This window comes from Chiloscyllium plagiosum, chromosome 38 (genome assembly GCF_004010195.1).
Source record: "Chiloscyllium plagiosum isolate BGI_BamShark_2017 chromosome 38, ASM401019v2, whole genome shotgun sequence".
Classification (NCBI taxonomy): domain Eukaryota; kingdom Metazoa; phylum Chordata; class Chondrichthyes; order Orectolobiformes; family Hemiscylliidae; genus Chiloscyllium; species Chiloscyllium plagiosum.
The window spans coordinates 202,617-225,528 of record NC_057747.1 but is presented as its reverse complement, the minus strand read 5'-3'; positions in this window follow the sequence as shown (position 1 = coordinate 225,528).

The window sequence follows — 22,912 nt, the reverse complement described above, 5'->3', positions numbered from 1 at the left end:
GAAGATAGATAACGTAGGGAAATAAATAGTGACATCTTGAAAATTGTCCATATGAGAGCAGAGCTGGTGCTGTACATCTTAAAATGAATAAAGGTGGATAAATGCCTGGAACCTGATCAGGTGTACCTAGAACTCTATGTGAAGTTAGGGAAGAGATTGCAAGGCTCCTTGTTGAGATATTTGTATCAACAATAACCACAGGCGAGATGCTGGAAGACTGGAGGTTGGCGAGTGGAGCCCATATTTAAGAAAGATGGTAAAGAAAAGTCAGGGAACTATAAATTGGTGTGCCTGACATCAGTGGTGGGCAAGTTGTCGGAGGGAATCCTGAGGGACAAGATTTACATGTATTTGGAAAGGCTAGGACTAGGATAGTCAACATGGTTTTGTGCATGGGAAATCGCGTCTTACAAACTTGATTGGGTTATTTGAAGAAGTAATGAAGAGGATTGATGAGGGCAGAATGGTGGACCGGATCTACACAGACTTCAGTCAGACATACAGACAGTCACCTGAGGCTGGAATCAAACCTGGGTCCCTGGCACTGTGAGACAGCATTGCTAACCACTGAGCCACCCTACTATATTGCCCTAAATACTGTCTAGTACCCTAAATACTCCCCTAATCTGTTCAACCATTCTCTAAAAATTGTCATGGAGTCCAAATATGTGGTCTCTGCATCTGACTCACCAATTTCTCCTTAATCAATTTTAGGGTCCTCTCACCTCATGCGCAAAAACTAATTCAAATGGACTGAATTTGGTTGATTCATTTGGTGGATCTCCAATGGCAAAAAGTTCAAACAGAATTCCTTTATCCCAATCATTTGAAAATGTCTTGACTATACGCCCTCAACATGGTCTTTAATGTCTAATGCCACCTTTGCCATGCTCCCTGCGATTCTGGATGATACAGAGTGGATTTGAATTGTTTTATTCCTAAGCTGTCCGTACCTTCCTTGAATAATTTTGATGTGAAGTTTAACATGTGATCTAATTGTATCTCTGTGGGCAGTCCGTATTGAGTGAAAGATTTGAGTCACGTTTATAATCCTTTTAGTTGCGATGTTGTTTAATGGAATGGCCTCTGGAAATCCAGTGGACACACCCCTTACTATTAACAAATACTGATTCTCACTTTTGTTTTAAGTAGGGGCCCTATGCAATCAATTAAGACTCTTGTCTCAAATCCAGGAATGGGCATTAAAGATGCGGGTTTCATTACTGCATGCAGTTTTCTAATTGGCTGACATGTACGATATGTCTGGCAAAATTCAACTATATCTTTATGTAGTTCAAGCTAGCAAAAATGATTTTGTATTTAAACTTGAGTTTTCCTTACCTCTAAATTACCTCCTACTGGTAGTTCATGTCCTACCCACAAGATCTCCTTCCAGTAACCCACTGGTTATATGACTTGATGAACTTCTGCCCATTTCTCATCTACCTGAATATGTGATGGTCTCCATTTCCTCATTAAGATTTTTTTTTAGATAGTGGCACTCTGGGATGCACTCAGATTCTTCTTCCACGAATGGTTTATGATATAATTGCTTCAGTTTGTCATCTTTCTGTTGGAACTCAGTTAATTTCTCTGAGCTAAAAATATTCATGTTGTCCTCCACGTGTTCCTGTGCTGTCTCAACTATTCAATCATCTGATAATTCTACTTCAACTTCCTTATCTGTATTCTTTAATTTCTCCCTCTGTTTCAACTGGTGGACTTTGTGACTGTCAGGACAAATCCCAGGATGTACTTCCTGTAATACCTTAGTTGCCTGATATTCCCTTCGCTTTTCAACCACAGCAGGCAGCACTCCTACAAGGACAAATTGTATTCCTGAAGCTGAGACTTCATTCAGTATTCCTGTCACTTGTTCTCCATTTCACTGGACACTCTAACCTCAGTCTACATAATTGAGCATTTCTTGTCTCACCGTGAATTTCACGAACTGGCACTTTTTCTGGCAGTATTCCTTCTGAGTTACATATTAGATGGCACATATTGGTGGGCGGCACAGTGGCACAGTGGCTAGCACTGCTGCCTCACAGCGCCAGAGACCTGGATTCAGTTTCCGACTCAGGCGACTGACTGTGTGGAGTTTGCACATTCTCCCCGTGTCTGCGTGGGTTTCCTCAGGGTGCTCCATTTTCCTCCCAGTCCAATAGATGTGCATGTCAGGTGAATTGGCCATGCTAAATTGCCTGTAGTGTTAGGTAAAGAGGGGAATGGGTGGGTTACGCTTTGGCGGGTCGGTGTAGACTTGTTGGGCCGAAGGGCCTGTTTCCACACTGTAAGTATTCTAATCTAATCTAGATAAACATTTCAACATCACAGATTGAGAGGATCCTGTATCTCTTAATATTCTAATACTTTTACCTGTTGGTGCTGGTGTATGCAAGTAAACCTTACCTTCCCAAGCAAATGGCTTAAAAAGATCTGACACTTCCTCCTTAACCAACCTCCGACCAGGTTATAGATTCTGTTGTAGCTTTCTAGCCTCTGCTGTGATTTCCTTTACAACTTCAACAAAATTCACTGGCTTATCCTGTTTTCCTACATCTGTCGGCCCAATATTTTTCTAACCCACCAACACTCTGACTTCATGTGGCTTATTTTATTGCAGTTAAAATGCTGGAGCTTTTTAACTTCTCTTTCCCCTTCATGGGTTTCCTTTTTATCCTGTGGTAAGCTATCTTTATTATCTTCATTGAGATCTACATTTTCCTGACCACGTGAGGATTTCTCTTTTCCCCAATTTCTGTTTCTCACAGATTGAAATTGATGTTGGAAGCTAAATTTTGATTTATGAACCAATTCATAATCATCAGCTGTTTCAGCTGCTAATCTTGCTGTTTAACTCTCTGCTCTTCCACATGAGTTCTCATTAATTCAGGAAGTGAATTTTTGAACTCCTCCAAAATAATCATCTCTCTGACAGTGTCATATGTTTGATCCATTTTTAATGTCCCTATCCACTAACAAAATTGTTCGATCTTTTCAAATTCGATATGTGTTTGATCAGGGTTTCCTTAGATTTCTGTCAGCTTCTGGCACAAGCTCATATGCTATTATGTCGGCTTTCTTCACCTCCTCGTATGCCCCAGATGCCTCCTCTGATTGTGATGCAAATATCTCACTAGTTCTTCCTACCAGTTTTAGAACATAGAACATAGAACAATACAGCACAGAACAGGCCCTTCGGCCCACGATGTTGTGCCGAACTTCTAACCTAGATTAAGTACCCATCCATGTACCTATCCAAATGCCGCTTAAAGGTCGCCAATGATTCCGACTCTACCACTCCCACGGGCAGCGCATTCCATGCCCCCACCACTCTCTGGGTAAAGAACCCACCCCTGACATCTCCCCTATACCTTCCACCCTTCACCTTAAATTTATGTCCCCTTGTAACACTCTGTTGTACCCGGGGAAAAAGTTTCTGACTGTATACTCTATCTATTCCTCTGATCATCTTATAAACCTCCATCAAGTCACCCCTCATCCTTCGCCGTTCCAACGAGAAAAGGCCGAGAACTCTCAACCTATCCTCGTACGACTTCCACTCCATTCCAGGCAACATCCTGGTAAATCTTCTCTGCACCCTCTCCAAAGCTTCCACATCCTTCCTGTAATGCGGTGACCAGAACTGCACGCAATACTCCAAAGTGCGGCCGCACCAGAGTTTTAGAACATAGAACATAGAACAATACAGCACAGAACAGGCACTTCGGCCCACGATGTTGTGCCGAACTTCTAACCTAGATTAAGTACCCAACCATGTACCTATCCAAATGCCGCTTAAAGGTCGCCAATGATTCCGACTCTACCACTCCCACGGGCAGCGCATTCCATGCCCCCACCACTCTCTGGGTAAAGAACCCACCCCTGACATCTCCCCTATACCTTCCACCCTTCACCTTAAATTTATGTCCCCTTGTAACACTCTGTTGTACCCGGGAAAAAGTTTCTGACTGTCTACTCTCAAATGCCTTACTAGAATCCATGTACACTACATCCACTGCTCTACCCTCATCCATATGCTTGGTCACCTCCTCAAAGAATTCAATAGGACTTGTAAGGCAAGACCTACCCTTCACAAATCCGTGCTGCTGTCCCTAATCAAGCAGTGTCTTTCCAGATACTCATAAATCCTATCCCTCAATAGCCTTTCCATTACTTTGCCTACCACCGAAGTAAGACTAACTGGCCTGTAATTTCCGGGGTTATCCCTATTCCCTTTTTTGAACAGGGGCACAACATTCGCTACTCTCCAGTCCCCTGGTACCACCCCCGTTGCCAGTGAAGACGAGAAGGTCATTGCCAACGGTACTGCAATTTCCTCTCTTGCTTCCCACATAATCCTAGGATATATCCCGTCAGACCCGGGGGACTTGTCTATCCTCAAGTTGTTCAAAATGTCCAACACATCTTCCTTCCTAACAGGTATCTCTTCTAGCTTACCAGTCCATTTCACACTCTCCTCTTCTACAATACGGTCCCTCTCGTTCGTAAATACTGAAGAGAAGTACTTGTTCAAGACCTCTCCTATCTCTTCCGACTCAGTACACAGTCTCCCACTACTGTCCTTGATCGGACCTACCCCCGTTCTCGTCATTCTCAGGTTTCTCACATACGCATAAAATGCCTTGGGGTTATCCTTGATCCTATCCGCCAACGATTTTTCATGAGGATGTTTTGTTTGGATCAAAACATCCTCATGGTCACTGGCCACTGTATTTGTTTAGCCACCTTCTCAAATGAGATGAAAAGGGCTTCTCATCAAATTTAGGCAATACTTGGACATAATTAAACAGATCCCTACCAGACCTTTAGCGACAATGGGTTTGCTCATCCTCACTACCCTCCTCACTAAGCTTACCTTCACCTCCATCCTTTTAAGCCGACTTTCCTGTCTACCATATAAACTGATATATAGCTAATATTTGAAGATGGTTTTTTAAGGCTGAAATTAGGGGGTCAACTAATACACGGTCACAAGTTTTGAGGGGCTGAAATGCATGCTGCACTTTTTTGATGATATTAACTTTTGGATGTTTAGTGAACAAAGTGCGATAAAAGTACCGATAGACTTAGTCCCGGTCTGAATGAATGAATGAATTAAAACATGCTGCAGTAAATCAAGTATGGTAAGTAGTTAAAAATGAATGAATAGAGATGTGATATAGTAAACAAAGAGCGATGAATAGAGTTACCAGTATGAATGAATGAATGTGATTTAATGTGATTATAGTAGGGTTGACTTATGCATGAGATTTCTGTAAAATACAAGTTGTTTTGGCCAAAAATAAGGGGTTGACATATACACGAGACTGACCTACACATGAGTATATACGGTAAGTGCCAATTTATGAAGTTCAAGCTCTTTCCCTTTCTCCCTTTCTTCTCTCTCATTTTCCCTTTCCTCTCTCTCTTTTTCTTTATGTTCGGCTAGGGCCTTTCGCTCGTTTTCTCTTTCCTCTGCTTTTAACTGTAATTCAGACTGTTTCATTTTTTTTTCATGTTCAAGCTGCCTCATCTGCAATTCTAGCCCATTTCCAAAGATTCTGATGGTGTTTCTAATTGTTGTAATTGTCTCTCATTTTCTCACGGATGAAGGCAACTCCAACTCCAGCTTGTCTGCCAATTCCCAGCAGATTTGCCTTGCTCACCTTTTGTAAAACCCCAGATTCACTTCTTCCAGCCCCAGCAAACTCATAGTGACTGAAAAGGTTATTAGTACACCAAACACTGTTTAAGTCAAAAAAGGTGGCATTAGAAAAGGAGAGCTGACCAGCAGCATCCAAAGAGCAGGAGAGTCAACGCTTCAGGCATCAGCCCAAAACGTGGACTTTCCTGCTCCTTGGATGCTGCCTGACCTACTGTGTTTTTCGAGTGCCACCTTTTTCGACACTGACTCTCCAGCATCTGCAGTCTTCACTTTCTCAAAGCACTGCTTAAGCCAACCAAATTCAACACCCTGAACGAAGACACTAACACCTATTCTACCTTTGAATCCAATAACCCTAATCCTGACAAAAGCCCCTAGTCTGTTATGGACCAGGCCAGGCAGCCTCAAAATATTTTAAGAAGGTAGTTTAGACCCTAACATTTTCTTATTTTAAAAGATGTGAGATAGATATTTCAGACATTCAGCATCTGTGCTTTTATGACCTTCCTTGAAAAGGACAAAATAACCTTTTTAAAGTGACAGCATCATCACAACACCAAAATTGGATGTGCATTGGGCAGCAAAGGAGGTTACCTCAGCATACAATGGATCTTGATCAGCTGGGCAAATGGGCTGAGGAGTGGCAGATGGAGTTTAATTTGGACAAATGTGAGGTGCTGCACTTTGGAAAAGCAAATCACAGCACGACTTATATAGCTTATGGTAAAGTCCTGGGGAGTGCTCCTCAACAAAGATACCTTGGCGTGCAGGTTCATAGATCCTTGAAAGTGGAGTCACAGGTCGATAAGATAGTGAACAAGTATGCTTTCCTTTATTGTTCAGTCCATTGAGTGTAGGTACTGGGAGGCCATGTTGCGGCTATACAAGACATTGGTTTGGTCATTTTTGGAATACTTCATTCATTTCTGGTCTCCCTGTTATCGGAAGGATGTTGCAAAACTTGAGAGGGTTGAGAAAAGACTTACAAGGATGATGCCAGGGTTGGACGGTTTGAGCTATAGGGAGAGATGAAATAGGGTGGGGCTATTTTCCTTGGAGCATTGTACGCTGAAGAATGACCTTATAGAGGTTTATAAAATTATGGATAGTGTAAATAGACAAGATCTTTTCCCCAGGTGGATGAGTCCAAAACTAGAGGGCACAGATTTAATGTGGGAAGGGAAAGTTTTAAAGGGACCTAATGGGCAACATTTTCACGCAGAGGGTAGTATGTGAATATAATGAGCTGCCAGAGAAAGTGATGGCGGCTGGTACAATTACAACATTTATAAGGCATATGGTTGGGTAGATGAATAGAAAGGGTTTAGAAGGATTTGAGCCAAATCGTGGCAAATGGGACTGGATTAGTTTAGGATATCTGGTCGGCATGGATGAGTTGGACCAAAAGGTCTGTTTCCATGCTGTATGTCTCTATAACTCAAAGGCAATGCTCCAGATACAGTCTCCCTGATGTCTTGTATAGTTGCCACACAACTTCTCTACTTTTTTATTCCGTCTTCCAATGTCCAGCCTGGCGGTCTAGTCCCAGCGTGGAGATCTCATATCAGAGTGACAGGGCAGTGATGATCGGTCATGGCGGTCTTGGCTCAGCCTTGTGGGATGGTTTTGGCTCAGTTTTCCAGGGTATCCTGAAACCAGGTTTCATTAACTGAACCATCATGAACTTTTACTGCTCTTTTTTTATAATGTAGGTCCCCTGTCACTAATTTAGGAGCCACAGCATGGCAATTTATAAAACTTTTCACTGTATTTTCTTTTGTAAAAATACATGTCGCAATAAATTGCTATTCTATTTAGCAATAAACATCAAAATTCCATATGTCCTTCTCATTACAAGTTTGGTTTCAAGTCTCATCCTGAGAGGAAAGATCATGAAGTGGCCAGGCAGCAGCTTGGATGGGTAACTTCTAATTCGGCTGATATGTCCATGGCAAGCAATTAGAGTGGGAGAAATTTCTGCTCAGCCATTACTGGCAACATGCCTTACCAGCATGCCAGTATTTGATCATAACCTCTCCTAAAATAGTCATAGAGTAATACAGCATGGAAACAGGCCTTTCAGCCCAAACTAGCCCATACTGACCATGCTGCCCACTCAGCTAGTTCTAATTGCTCGCATTTGGTCCATATCCCTCGAAACCCTTTCCATCCATGTGCCTATCCAAATGTTTTTTTAAATATTGCTCTTGTACCTGCCTCAACCACTTTCTCTGGCAGTGTATTCCATATATGAACAACTCTCTGCATGAAGAAGCTGCCCCTCAGGTCCTTCTTAAAATCTTTCACCTCTCACCATAAACTTATGCCCCCTAGTTTTCAATTCCTTATCCCTGGGAAAAAGACTATATGCATTCATCCTATCCATGCCCCTCATGATTTTATACACCTCAGTAAGGTCACCCTTATCCTCCTATATTCCAAGGAATATCTGTCCAGGAAGTAGAGTATACAGCAGCAGGTCTTTGCCTGATTGGCAGCAAGTGCTGATCCCTCAACTACTCTCCGTTTACACACTTGAGGGGAGAATGGCGTGGCAAATAAATTCACAGATAACACCAAGACATGTGGGTTAGCATGTTTTGGAGAAGACAAGAGAAATTTGCAGATTGACATAGATATGTTGAATGAGAGTGAAATAATCTAGCAAATGAAGTACAATCTGGGAAAATATGAAGTGGTTCATTTTGGCAGGAAGAATAAAAAAGCAGAGAGTGAAAAAAGCAGATGAAATACTGAAACAGAGAATAATCACAGAACTTTACACAGTGGTTGTGAACCTTTGGAACTGACCACCAGACAGGGCGCAGTCTTTGAGAATGTTTAAGGTAGAGATTGATAGACTTCTCATTATCACTGGTGTACAAGATCATGGGGAAGGGGTGCGTACAAGACATTGAAGATTTTGATCAGCCATGCCTGTATTGAATAGTGTGTCAGGCTCGACAGGCTGACTGGCCTGCTCCTGTTTCTTTGCTTCTACAACATCAGATGTGCAGAGGGAGTTTGGCATTCAAGTATGAGTTCAAAAAGTTAGTCATTACAGCACATAATAGGAAGGTTAATAGGAAACCATTAATTATTATGGGAAGAATTGAACATAAAAATAATCCCTCTACATATCAGGATGGTCTGGCTTCTTATTTTAAAAGAGGTCCAAAGCTGAGCTTGTTCTCACATTTAAAAATTTTACCTTTTAACTTGTTTCACTTTCTCCAAGTCAGGGGTCCTGCTGCGTTTACTTGCATTGGCCCCAGTTAAGACTATTTCTTTGTTGGATACATTGCACGTTCCCTTGTAATGAGGCTGATACATAGATTTTGTCATCAGTGCAGTTTCCTATTCTCATCTGGAATTGAAAAAATAACCAATTTGCTTCCAATTTCCATCCTTCTCTCACCTTCACCTGGTCCATCTGTCATTTTTCCCTTCCTTGATTTCTCTATTTCTATTTCTGGGGATAGACTGTCCACCAAAACTCACCAATGCCAACCAGCAGTTACTTCGACTACACTATGTCACATGCTGATTCTTGTAAGGAATTCCTTTGTCCCAGTTTCTCTGCCTATTCTGAAGATACCACCTTCCACTGAATTGCCTCTGACATGTCCTGGTTCCTCAGTCAAGGATTACCTCCTCACTGTTGTTGACAGGGCCCTCAGTCATGCTGCCTGCATTCTGCCTCCATCCCTTCCTCTTCCTCCCAGAATAATGACAGGGTTCCCCTTGTCCTTAGTTTCCATCCCTGAAGAGCATTCCGAGCAAAATCCATAAATTGGAACTGACAGACATGGGGAGTCACCCAAGACAGTTACCCAAGGCTACAATCAAACATGGGTCCCTGGTGCTATGAAATAGCAGTGCTAACCACTGGGCCACGTTGCTGCCCACATTTTCCCTTCCCCTCTATGGTAAGCATTCCGCAGGCATCATACTCTCTGCTACCCTGGTCCACTCTTCTGTCACTCCTAACATTCCCTCACTTCCTATAGCACTTTCTAATGCAATTGCAGAAGGTGTAACACTTGCCCATTCACCTCCTCCATCCTCACTCTCCAAGGTCTAAACATACCTTCCAGGTAAAGCAGGTAAGGCACTTGTAATTCATTCAATCTAGCTCTATTGCAGTTGTTGCTCATAATGCAGTCTCCTTTAAATTGGTGAGACCAGACACAGACTGGGTGACTGCTTTATGGAACATGTCCACTCTGTCCATACAACTGGCCCTGACCTTCCAGTTGCATATTATTTCAATACACGATCTTGCTCCCATGCTAAAATTTCTATTCTGGTCCTTTTAACAAAGTTCAACACAAGCTGGAGGAGCATTTTCCACTTACAACACCTTAAAGTCTTGAGGATACAATGTTCAGTTTAATAACTTCAGAAAGAAACCTCTGTATTTTAATTACATCCCCATCTCAGCACCCTCCATGTCTTGTTGTCTTTGCTGTCAGGACAGTGGAGCCATTTTCTTCTTTTCACACCTAACATTTATACCTGTTTTACATTACTGTTACTCCTTTACCACCACGAGCACTTCATTGTCCTTTGCTCTGGGCATCCTCTTTGACTTTCCTCTGTTTCTCTTCAGTATGAAATCATCATTATCTAGCTCTTCAGTTCTGAAGAAGAGTTGTCTCAGACTTGAAATGTTAACTGTTTTTTTTCTCTCTCTCTCTCTCTCCATGGATGATGCCAGACCTGTTGAGATTCTATAGCATTTTCTATTGTTATCTCAGATTTCTTTTATCTGCTTTTATGGATACAGATGTTACACTAGTTGTACAAGGCACTGGTAAGCATACATTTGAAACACTTAGGACAATTTTCAAACAGTTCTCGAAAGATGGAAATGCAATGGAGATCGTTTAGAGGAGTTTAACTAGATGACCGAGTTGGACAATCTCAGCTTGTCTCTACTGCAGCTGAGAAGAGTGAGGGGTGATTTGATTTAAATATATAAGATCCTGATTAGAACATAGAACATAGAACATTACAGCGCAGTAAAGGCCCTTCGGCCCTTGATGTTGTGCCAGTCTGTGAAACTAATCTGAAGCCCATTTAACCTATGCTATTTCATTCTCGTCCATATGCCTATCCAATGACCATTTAAATGCTCTTAAAGTTGGCGAGTCTACAACTATTGCAGGCAGTACTTTCCACGCCCCTATTACTCTATGAGTAAAGAAACTACCTCTGGCACCTGTCCTCTTTCAATCACCCCTCGATTTAAAGCTCTGTCCCCTCATACTAGCCATTGCCATCTGAAGAAAAAGGCTCTGACTGTCCAACCTATTTAATCCTCTGATTATCTTATATGTCTTAATTAAGTCACCTCTCAACCTTCTTCTCTCTTATGAAAACAGCCTCAAGTCCCTCAGCCTTTCCTCGTAACACCTTCCCTCCAAACCAGGCAACATCCTAGTAAATCTCCTCTGAACCCTTGCCAAAGCTTCCATATATTTCCTACAATGTGGTGACCACAACTGTACGCAATACTTCAAATGTGGCCGTATCAGAGTTTTGAACAGCTGCAGCATGATCTCATGGTTCTGAAACTCAATCCCTCTACCAATAAAGGCTAACACACTGTATGCCTTCTTAACAATCTATCAACTTGTCATCTTTCAAGGATCTATGTACTTGGACACCAAGATCTCTCTGCTCATCTACACTTCCAAGAATCTTACCATTAGTCCAGTACTCTGCATTCCTATTGCTCCTTCCAAAGTGAATTACCTCACACTTTTCTGCATTGAACTACATTTGCCACGTCTTAGCCCAGCTTTGTAGCTTATCTATATCTCTTTGTAACCCACAACGTTCTTCATCACGATCCACATTTCTACCTATCTTAGTGTCACCCACAAATTTACTAACCCATCCTTCTATGCCTTCATCCAGGTCATTTATATAAATGACAAACAACAGATCCTTACAGTACATCACTGGTAACTGAACTCCAGGATGAATATTTCCCATCACCCACCACCCTCTGTCTTCTTTCAGCTAGCCAATTTCTGATCCAAACCGCTAAATCACCCTCAATCCCATGCCTCTGTATTTTGTACATTAGCCTACAGTGGGGAACCTTATCAGGCACCTTACTGAAATCCATATACACCACATCAACCGCTTCACCCTCACCCAACTGTTCAATCACCTTCTCAAAGAACTCAATAAAGGTTGTGAGGCATGACCTACCCTTCACAAAACCGTGTTGACTATCCCTTATCAACTTATTCTAGATTATTATAAATCCTATTTCTTACAGCCCTTTCTAACACTTTACCCACAACCGAAGTAATGCTCACTGGTCTATAATTACCAGGGTTGTCTCTACTCCCCTTCTTGAACAAGGGAACAAGATTTGCTTCCCTGAAGTCTTCTGGCACTATTCCTGTAGACAATGATGACATAAAGATTAAAGCCATAGGCTTGGCAATCTCCTCCCTGGCTTCCCAGAGAATCCTAGGATAAGTCCTGTCTGGCCCAGGGGACTTACCTATTTTTATGTTTCCCAGAGTTGCTAACACCTTCTCCTTATGCACCTCAATCCTATCTGGTCTAGTAGCCTCACACTAGTACTCTCCTCGTCCACATTGTCTTTTTCTAGTGTGAATACTGATGAAAAGTACTCATTTAGTGCTTCCCCTATCTCTTCTGACTCCATGCACAATCTCCCACTACTATGCTTGATTGGCCCTAATCTTACTCTAGTCATTCTTTTATTCCTGATATAGTGATAGAAAGCCATAGGGTTTTCCTTGATCCTATCCACCAATGACTTCTCATGTCCCCTCCTGGCTCTTCTTAGCTCTCCCTTTAGGTCTTTCCTGGCTAACCTGTAACTCTCAAGTGCCCTAAATGAGCCTTCACATCTTATCTTAACATAAATATCTTTCTTCCTTTTGAAAAGAGATTCAACTTCTTTAGTAAACCATGGCTCCCTTGCTTGACAACGCCGTTCCTGCCTGACAGGTCTATACTTATCGAGGACCCACAGTAGCTGTTCCATGAATAAGCTCCACATTTCAATTATGCCCATTCCCTGCAAGTTTCCTTTGTCATCCTATGCATCCTAAATCTTGCCTAATCCTATCAGAATTGCATTTCCCCCCAGCTATAACTCTTGCCCTGCAGTATATACCTATCCCTTTCCATCACTAAAGTAAACATAACTGAATTGTGGTCACTATCACCAAAATGCTCACTTACCTCCAAACCTGGCCGCATTCATTACCCAGTACTAAATCTAATGTGGCCTTGCCCCTTATTGGTCTGTCTGTATACTGTGTCAGGAAACCCTCCTGTATACATTGGACAAAAACTGACCCATCTAAAGTACGTGAACTATAGTATTCCCAGTCAATATTTAGAACGTTAAAGTCCCTCATAATAACTACTCTGTCCCTCTCGCTCCTGTCAAGGATCATCTTTGCTATCCTATCCTCTACATCTCTGGAACTATTTGGAGGCCTATAGAAAACTCCCAATAGGGTAACCTCACCTTTCCTGTTTCTATTCTCAGCCCTTACTACCGCAGTGTAGGATTCCACAAACATCCTTTCTGCAACCGTGATACTGTCCTTAACTAACAGTGCCACACCATCCCCTGTTTTACAATTTTCTCTGTTCTTACTGTAATAGCTAAACTCCAGAACCTGCAATAATCATTCCTGTCCCTGCTCTACCCATTTCTCTGAAATGGCCACCACAGTGATATCCCAGGTACCAACCCATGCTGCACGTTCACCCAACTTATTCCATATGTTCCTGGTGTTGAAGTTGCCACACTTCAAACCAATTTCTTGCCTGCCAGCACCTTCTTGCAATCTTAAAATCTTAGTTCTGACTTTACTACTCTCATCCTCCCATATACTCAAACTACAATTTCGGTTCCCACCCTCCCTCCTGCATTAGTTTCAATGGTCTTGGATGTTTCATTTAGGGTCAGTCCAGAATGAGGGGTCACTGTTTTAGGACAGGCATGAGGATACATTTGCCCTTTTTATAAAAATACAGAAGTTGTGCAATTTTGGAACTCAACCTCATCTTTAATGCAGAGGTGGATAGATTCTTGCTTGGCAGGGGAATCAAAGATTCTTGGGACTCGGGAATATGGATCACATGCAAATTAGCCATGAACTTAATGAATGGTTGAGAATGCTTGAGGGGCTATTACTGCTCCTATTTAGTATGTTTATATGCATGTTCAAATGCTGTATATGAATAAAGACTTTTTTTTGTCTTCAGCAAATTCTTAATATCATGTGTAACAAATCAAATTAATTAAAGACCAGCATCTGTGATACTGAGGACCGAGGGATTCTTCGATTCTATGACCTCAGGAGGTGGTTCAGATAAATCATTCACATATCGATCCTTGCTAAGGAAAGTTGCAAATACTTCAATCTTGTTCTTTTCCACTTTCTATTAGTCATTTAGTCCTTCATCACCATTCATGACAGGATATGGAATAACTTGGAACTTAGATCTAATCTATGGATTGTTGCGTTACTTAGCTCTGACTGATATATGCAGCTGCTTGGTACAATAGCAAGGGAGGCAATGCACTTGTGTTATTATCACTAGAGTGTTAATCTCGAGACCCAGATAATGTTCTTGGGAGGTGCAGTGTCCTTTAGGTTTCAGTCAATTTGTTAGTTAGCTACTGAGCCACTCCTGATGGTGGACATTGAAATATGAACCCAGAGTACATTCTGTAGCCTTGCCACGTCAATGCTGCTTCCAATTGGTGTTCACCATGGAGGAACACTAATTCATCAGTTGTGAAAAGAAATTGCTTGCACATATTTGACCTGATGCTGTGAGACTTCACAGGATTTGGAGTTAGTGCTGCAGGTTCCCAGAGCAACTCTCTCCTCGCTGTGTTGTTGTCATCTTGCTGGATTAGACCTGCTGGTAGGAGAGGACAGACCCAGAGGTGGTGATGGTGTTGTCTGGGATATTATCTGTAAAGTATGATTCTGTGAGAATGATTGTGTCAGGCTGTTACTTGACTAGTCTGTGAGATAGCTCTCCCAATATTGAGACAAGCTAAACTGTTATCAAGGAGGACTCTGTGGGGTCAATAGGGCTGGATTTGTTGTTGTTGCTTCCAATGCTTAGGTTCCAGTGCTTTGGGGCCGTGGATGGAGGTGAGGGAGGAGGTGTGGGTGCAGGTTTTGCAATTCCTGTGGTGGCAGGGGAAGGTGCCAGGACGGGTGGATGGGTTGTTAGGGGGTGTGAACCTGACCGTGTTACGGTTGGAGGGGTGGGGTTTGAGGGCGAAGGTGCGGGATGAGGATGAGATGCATTGGAGGGCATCTTCAACCATGTGGGAAGGGAAATTCAATCTCTAAAGAAGGAGGCCAACTGGTGTGTTCTGTGGTGGAACTGCTCCTCCTGGGAGCAGTTACGGCAGAGGCGGAGGAATTGGGAATACGGGATGGCATTTTTCCAGGAGGTAGAGTGGGCAAAGGTGTAATCCAGGTAGCTGTGGGAGACGGTGGGTTTGTAAATAATGTCAGTGTCAAGTCGGTGATCATTAATGGAGATGGAGAGATCCAGGAAGGGGAGGGAGGTGTCAGAGATGGTCCAGGTGGAATTTAAGGTCAGGGTGGAATGTGTTGGTGAAGTTGATGAACTGTTCAACCTCCTCACGGGAGTACAAGGTGGCGCTGATGCGGTCATCAATGTAGCGGAGGAAGAGGTGGGGGGTGGTGCCTGTGTAAGTATGGATGATAGACTGTTCTACATAGCTGACAAAGACACAGGCATAACTGAGGCCCATATGGGTGTCCATGGCTACCCCTTTGGTCTGGAGGAAGTGGAGGATTCGAAAGAGAAATTGTTAAGGGTGAGGACCAGTTCAGCTAAACGAATGAGAGTGTTAGTGGAAGGGTACTGTGGAGACATCGGGAGAGGAATAAATGGAGGGCTTGGAGGCCCTGGTCATGGTGGTTGGAAGTGTAGAGGGACTGGATATCCATGGTGAAGATGAGGCATGGGGCCGGGGGAATGGAAGTCTTGGAGGAGGTGGAGGGCGTGGGTGGTGTCTCGAACATATGTGGGGAGTTCCTGGACTGGGGGATAGGACAGTATTGAGGTAGGTGGAGGTGAGTTCGGTGGGGCAGGAGCATGCTGAGACAATGGGTCGGCCAGGGTGGTCAAGCTTGTGGACTTTGGGAAGGAGGTGTTCCCGGACTACGAGGTTGGAAGCTGTGAATGGGAGATCTCCTGAGGTGATGAGGTTCTGTATGGTCTGGGAGATGATGTTTTGGTGATAGGGGATGGGGTCATGGTCGAGGGGACGGTAGGAGGAGGTGTCTTCGAGTTGACATCTGGCTACAGCGCTGTAGAGGTCAGTGCGCCAAACTACCATTGCACTCCCTTTATCTGCTGGATCGATGTTGAGGTTGGGATTGGAACAGAGAGAGCGGAGGGCTGTGTGTTGTGAGGGTGAGAAGTTGGAGTGGGGGAGGGGGGGTAGACAGTTTGAGGCGGTTGATGTCCCAGTGGCAGTTGGAAATGAAGAAATCGAGGGTGGGTAATAGGCCAGCGTGGGGTGTCCAGGTGGATGGAGTGTGTTGGAGGTGGGCGAAGGGGTCCTCGTAAGGTGGGCGGGAGTCCTGATTGTGAAAGTAAACTCAGAGGCGGAGACGGCGGAAGAAGTGTTCGACGTCACGGTGTGTATTAAATTCATTGATTCGTGGGTGGAGGGGATGATGGTGAGGCCTTTGATGGGGACTGATCGTTGGTCCTCAATGAGGGGGACGTCTGGGGAGATGGTGAAAACTCAGCAGGACTGGGAGTTAGGACTTGGTGTAGATATGGAGTTGGGAGTTCTGGGGAGTGGGGATGGTGACTGTGGGATTTGTGGGGGGGGCGTGTTGGCAGAATGCAGGTGAGTGGCATTGGAGGGGGCAGAAGTTGTGGTGAACACGGCAGTTGGGGGGGGGGGGAGCGGAAGTCACTGAGTGTGTGCTCACCTTCCACCCGACCAACTTTTGCATAAACCTCATCATCCGCCAACATTTCTGCCAACTCCAAATGGACCCCACCACCAGGGATATATTTCCCTCCCCATCCCTTTCCGTTTTCCGCAAAGACTGTTCCCTCCATGACTACCTGGTCAGGTCCACGCCCCCAACAAACCACCGTCCCGTCCTGGCACCTTTCCCTGCCACCTCAAGAATTGCAAAACCTGCGCCCACACCTCCTCCCTCAACTCCATCCAAGGCCCCAAAGGAGCCTTCCAAATTCATCAAAGTTTCACCTGCACATCCATCAATATCATTTATTGTATCCGTTCTCGCAGAGCGCTTTAGGGAACATCTCCAGGACAGCCACACCAATCAACCCCACCACCCCATGGCCCAACATTTCATCTCCCCCTCCCACTCTGCCGAGGACATGCAGGTCCTGGGCCTCCTCCACCGTCGCTCCCTCACCACCCGACGCCTGGAGGAAGAACGCTTCATCTTCTGCCTTGGAACACTTCAACCCCAGGGCATCAATGTGGACTTCACCAGTTTCCTCATTTCCCCTCTCCCCACCTTACCCCCAATTCCTAACTTGCAGCTTAGCACTGTCCTCATGACCTGTCCTACCTGCCAATCTCCCTTCCCACTTACCCGCTCCACCCTCCCCTCTGACCTATCACCTTCATCCCCACCTCTATCCACCCATTGTACTCTTTGCTACCTTCTCCCCAGCCCCACCTCCACCCCCCCCCCCATTTATCTCTCCACCTTGGAGGCTCCCTGCCTCCATCCCTGATGAAGGTCTTTTGCCCGAAATGTTGATTTTCCTGCTCCTCGGATGCTGCCTGACCTGCTGTGCTTTTCTGGTTTCCAGCATCTGCAGTCCTCAGTTTTGCCTTATTTCCAATTCAGGATGGTGAGTTGCTTGCAGGTGATGGTGTTCCTATGGATCTGCTGCTCTTTTCTTTCTAAATAAAAGCAGGCATGGGTTGGAAGGTGTTGTCTGAAGATCTTTGGTGAATTTCTGCATCTTGCAGATGGCACACATTGCTGATACTGAGTGTTGGTAGTGTATGGGGTGGATGATTGTGAATATAGTGCAAATGCATCCAGGATTTTTTGGTCGTGGAAGGTGCTGGGTATCATGAGTGTTGTTGGAGCTGCAAGTGGGGATTCATATTCACTTGTGCCATTGTAGATGGTGGACAGACTTGAGTCAAGAAGTGGATCATTCGCTGCAAAATTCCTAGCCTCTGCTTTTACAGAACATAGTACATAGAACGTTACAGTGCAGTACAGGCCCTTTGGCCCTCGATGTTGTGTCAACCTGAAATTAATCTCATGTCCATCAAACCTACACTGTTCCATTGTTATCCATATGGATGTCCAATGCCCATTTAAATGGTTAGCACTGCTGCCTTACAGCGCCAGAGACCCGGGTTCAATTCCCGCCTCAGGCAACTGACTGTGTAGAGTTTGCACATTCTCCCCGTGTCTGCGTGGGTTTCCTCCCACAGTTTAAAGCTGTGCAGGTTAGGTGAATTGGCCATGCTAAATTGCCCGTAGTGTTAGGTGAAGGGGTAAATGTAGGGGAATGGGTCTGGGTGGGTTGCGCTTCGGCGGGTCAGTGTGGACTTGTTGGGCCGAAGGGCCTGTTTCCACACTGTAAGTAATCTAATCTAAAATCTAATCTAATCAAATCTAAATGCCCTTAACATCAGTGAGTAGTACTGTTGTAGGCAGGCCTCAATATACAAAGCCAACAAGTTAGACGAAGAGACCACTGTATAGTTGCCAAACTTGATGATATAAAGAGCAGTGTAGGAGAACAAGTTGCAAAGAGAACATAAGGAGCCTCCAAAGGCATATAAGTGGGTAAAGGAATGGATAAAAACTTCACAGATGAAATAAGTTGTGGAAAAATGTGACTTTGGCAGGAAGAATAAAAAGCAGGATGCTACTTAAGTGGAGAGATATGGCAGAATGGTCTAGTGCAGAGGGATCTAGTCTCATGGTACACAATCACAAAATATTTGCATGCAGATACAGCAAGTGTTCTGCACAGTAAGTGGAATGTTGTTGTTTGAATCATAGAATCCCTACAGTGTGGAAGCAGGCCATTTGGCCCACCCAGTCCACACTGACTCTCCAAAGAACATCCCACTCCATCCCAAAATCCAATTTCTAATGGCTAATCCACCTAACCTAACACCTGGGATACCACAAGCAATTTAATATGGCCAATCCACCTCATCTGCACACCTTTGGATTGTGAGGAAATCGAAGAATCCAGAGGAAATCTACGTAGACATGGGGAGTATGTGCAAACTCCACATAGTAACCCTACAGTGGAATTGAACCCAGGTCCCTCGTGCTGTGAGGCAGCAGTGCTAGCCACTGAGTAACAGTGCCACCCCACGGTTCATAGCAAGGGGAATAGGATATAAAAGTAAGGAAGTTTTACTGCAGGTGTGCTGGATGCTGATAAGACCACCTATGAACTACAAGTAGTTTTAGTCTCCTTATTTTAAGAAAAGATATAACTGCAGTGAAAGCAATTCAGAGATGGACACTCAACTGATTCTTGAGATGAATAGCTTGTCTTATGAGGAAAGATTGAACAGGTTGGTCCTGTATCCAGTGGAGTTTATAGAACATAGAACATAGAAGAATACAGTGCAGTACAGGCCCTTCGGCCCTCGATGTTGCGCCGATCCAAGCCCACCTAACCTACACTAGCCCACTATCCTCCATATGCCTATCCAATGCCCGCTTAAATGAAGAATGAGAGGTGATCTTGAGGGGATTGTCAGGATAGGTGCTGAAAGGGTGTTTTTTTTCCTGGGAGAGTTTAGAATTAGAGGACATGGTTCAAAAACAAGGAGCATACTTAAGATTGGAATAAGGAGAAATGTTCTCAGAAGGTCATCATCTCAAAGACCACTGAGGCTCATCATTAAATATTTTTAAAGCTACATTTCTTCAATTCCTAACTGGCAAAGGAGTTAATGTTTGTAGAGAGTAGACAGGAAAATAAAGACCACAATCACATTAGCCATGATCTTAGATATTGACTAATATGCTTTTACATAACTGAGTAGTTTAAACAGGATCACTAGCTAGATTGTTGAAGAGCGAATAGAGAAGGCTTTTATTCCACACCTTGATTGAGTATCTGACAGGGAGGAGAAAGTGAGGACTGCAGGTGCTGGAGATCAGAGTTGAGAATGTGGTGCTGGAAAAGCACAACAGGTCAGGCAGCAACTGAGGAGCAGGAGAATTGATGTTTCAGGATCAGGAATATGAGTATCTGACATCCGATGCTCATGATTCTTGTGCGATATGAAAGATACAAGGCATACATATGCTTTGATGACATGGGTGTAAGATATATCTCTAGCTGCTTCAGCTTAAGCTCAGGGTTTCTGAATCTGACAGGCAGCCAGAGTCACTGCAGACAATCAGAGAGGATATGTGCTCCCCAGAAGGTATGTCCCAGTAGACATTGGCATTGACAAGTCAGGATAATAGTTGGGGGGCTGTCAGACAGAGTAGAAGAAGAGTGGATCTGAAATCTTTGTTCTGTCTGTCACTCCCATACACTCTGTGTTGGGTAGGCAAAAGTGAGGACTGCAGATGCTGGAAACCAGAGTTTAGATCAGAGTGGTACTGGAAAAGCACAGCAGGTCAGGAAGCATCCAAGGAGCAGGAAGGCATCTCTCCACCCTGGAGGCTTCCTGCCTCTATTACTGATGAAGGGCTTTTGCCCGAAACGTCAATTTTCCCACTCCTCGAATGCTGCCTGACCTGCTGTGCTTTTCCAGCACCACTCTGACCAACACTCTATGTTGGGTGTCACAACGCTTCGTAATGTGTAGTTAAGACCATGATATCAAGAAGAACAGGCAATTCTGTAACCATTGATGTAAATCGACAATAAACCATTGCTACTCGGGTATCGGGGTAAAGGATATCACACAGAGGGAGCTAAATATTCTACACGGGGAAGAGAGTGAACCAGGAGTTGTGATACACATGGATATCAATGACATAGGGCTGTCATCAAGATACTACATTTGGACTTTCAGGAGCTAGGGAAGAAGGTTTAAAGTAGTATTTCAAAGATAGTGTCATGCTAGTGAAAGCAGAAATAGGAAGACAGGGAGTTCAATACATAGAATAGAATAGAGTAGCCTTTATTGTCACATATACTCAATGAGTTACAGTGAAAGGTTTCTACATCGCCAATTACCCAGCACCAACTTAATACAAATGTACCGAAGGACAGCTTCTTTAATTACAAGACTAAGGCAGTACAGAAATAAAAAGTCCAGCATTACAGAAAGGACAGGTCAGTACAGCAGACCATGTTAGCACCTAACTTCCAGTCTACACCTGAGTTACAAAGTTAAAAGAGTGTATTTAAGAGAGCCTTTTCTGAGCTGCTCATTTGGCAGCTCATTTGTCTGTGACTTGCTAACAGATGCAGAGAACACTGAGAATTGTTAATATTTAACAATCAGCTTGGGATTGTATTTTGATGTTATGCATCTAGACTTGAATTTAACCAATTAATTTAAATTATGCCCAAGATACCAAAAACCAATTGAAATTGATATTGATTATATTGAAGATATCGGACGAATGAGAGGACACAACATTGGGTATTGAAAAAGGAAGGGCATTTTGAAAATTAGTCAGAGCTAACTGCCCATCGGACATGAGATCCAACTGCCGTCCAAAGAAATAAACCTGTCAATGCTCTCAAATAAATCTCTCAGAAGGCAGCATCTTTTAAAAGTACCAAGGAATTTCACACAAAGACAGTAAAAAAAACATGGAAGATGACCCAGTGAGAAAACAACAGAATTGGCAGGACGAACAGAAGACGGCATAAAAGACTGTATGTACTTTGAGAGATTACATTAATTTAATGTTGAATAGTTACATTATTGGAGCAGCAATTTTATAGAGTTGGGGTCAGATAAGAAAAAGGGACTCAGGTTTGTTAATAGTTTTTGTTTAGTGTTCACTATTAGAGTTAGGAAAATAAATTGTTACTTTTTCTTCAAACAGTGGAATTCAGGGGTTTTCTCACTCACTCACATTTTTAGCAGATTATGAGGTGAGGCTTGCTTTTCTGAATGCTTTAGTTTTAATTAGCAGAGGGGGTCGACCTCTGCATCGTAACGCCTGGCCCTTGCTCCACACCACACCAGCAACACACCATGCCGGCAGTTCGCTGCAGGAGGCCGGAAGGTCACTATGCCATGTTGGGAAGCTGCTGTGGGAGGCTGCTGCATTAGGCCAGGAAGTCGTCATGCCATATCAGGAGGGTCCTACAGGTGGAGGCTGCTGCACTAGGCCCGGAGTTGCCACGTTATGCCAGCACACCTGTGACTTGAAGTAAGATGCAGGAGGAAGAAGGACAGGTGACAGGTTCTTGTGGAATTGGAATCTGTTCTAGAGCAAAAGTAAAGAGGGTCACACTGGATTCCGTTTTTTTGTTAAGTCTGAGTTATGTTGAGATTTTTGGAGACTTTGTTGTCATATCTTAGTAAACTCATTTCATTAATTACCACTCTCACTCCTACTGCCTCTCTCTCATGTCTAATTTCTGTCTCAGCTTACCATGTGCCCTTCCCAGAACAAATCACTACTCAGCAGGAATCCCAGAATTCACCAGCATTCCTTACACCCATGCCATTGTTACAAACCTAGTAAATATCTGGACAAGCACTATCAGTCCAGAGCTGCTGTGCACAGTTCCTGACAATTTCCCTGGACATGGCAGTTGAGTGAAATCGGTGTCCTGCACTGTGGGCAAAGTCCTGCCGGGTAGGTGGTGCCAATGCACCTTGTAAATGTCAAGACAATTTCAGAGTCTATAGCTCCTCTATGGATCTGTCTGACTCTCAGTACATCCTCTTCTTATGACCAATGATCAATTGTAAAGTTCTGACTCACCTAAAGGGTGTGACTGGCTCCTGTGATTCCATGTCCATGTGTTTCTTCCCCTCCCTGATGTGGTGTCTGCAAATCTATCTCCAGCTCAGTAGCCCCAGGCTAAACATTGAGTTGGCTGCAGTCACTGATTGCAGAAATAGTTGTCTGGGGTTGCAGACCACTCCACGGACTCTCACATGTTGCAGTCACAGCACAGCACCAGCCCTGCCATGCATATCCAATCTTATTTATCCAATTAGTCAATTAGGTATTAGGTATATAACTA